This window comes from Otolemur garnettii, unplaced genomic scaffold, assembly GCF_000181295.1.
Source record: "Otolemur garnettii isolate 467f Iridium unplaced genomic scaffold, OtoGar3 scaffold00025, whole genome shotgun sequence".
Lineage (NCBI taxonomy): Eukaryota > Metazoa > Chordata > Mammalia > Primates > Galagidae > Otolemur > Otolemur garnettii.
Window position 1 is genome coordinate 20,389,482 of NW_003852420.1, and position 955 is coordinate 20,390,436.

The window sequence follows — 955 nt, forward strand, 5'->3', positions numbered from 1 at the left end:
AAAAAAAAAAAAAAAAAGAGAACCCCAGATCTATTGCCCAAGGCACTGCTTAGACCATTCTTGGGTCACACGATTAATTTTACAAAGCATTTTTTGTAGCCCCCCCCAAACTTCTTGTAAAATTGGCAAGAGGTTTTGTGGAATTATATGTCCCAGTTAGCTAGTGGAGCAGCAGGGCCTTTCTGCATGCCTGAGGACTGGTGGGTCCAGATTGCTTATGGTCATGGTTGTAGATGGTATGGGCTCTGAGGACCCTGACTCTCAAGCAGCCAGAGCTAGGTATGAGTTTTGTTTTGGGAGAGCATTTTGGACCTTATGGGCACAGGATAGTGAGAGCTCCAGTTATTCAGCACATAGTTAATGGTACCTACTGCACTCCAGGTCTATGCTGCTTACCAGGGATGCAGCAGTGAGTCAGGCAAGTTCCCACCCTCCCGCAACATTCCAGTTAGAAAAAGAAATGAGGAGTTGAAACAACATACCAGACTATCACCAGTGGTGCAAGTGCCTTGAAAGAAGTTAGCAAGATGGTGTCAGAAGGAGAAGGGCAGGAAAGGTCTCTATGAGGAAGTGACATCTGAGCCCACAGATGAGAAGGAGCAGCTATGTGAAAAGCAGGGGAGCATTCCAGATAGAAGAGACAGTAAGTGTGGAGGGCAGAGGGAGAGGCCCCTCCCATATTAGGGATTAGGAGCCCACTAGAGCCACCATACGGCAGGGGACGGGCATAGAACCCACTCATTTAGAAAGGTGGGCAGGAGGCTCAGCACCTATGGCTCAAGTGGCTAAGGCACCAGCCACATATACCTAAAGTGGCAGGTTCAAATCCAGCCTGGGCCCGCCAAACAACAATGATGGCTGCAACTAAAAAAATAGCCGGGCATTGTGGTGGGCGCCTGTGGTCCCAGCTACTTGGGAGGCGGAGGCAGGAGACTCGCTTGAGCCCAGGAGTTGG

At 49.7% G+C, this 955-nt stretch overlaps 1 protein-coding gene across 1 annotated transcript in view; it reads left to right on the plus strand.

Moving 5' to 3' along the window:
- Nucleotides 1–955, plus strand: part of STK40 (serine/threonine kinase 40) — a 49,626-nt gene that overhangs the window by 26,746 nt on the left and 21,925 nt on the right. The window lies entirely within an intron of this gene.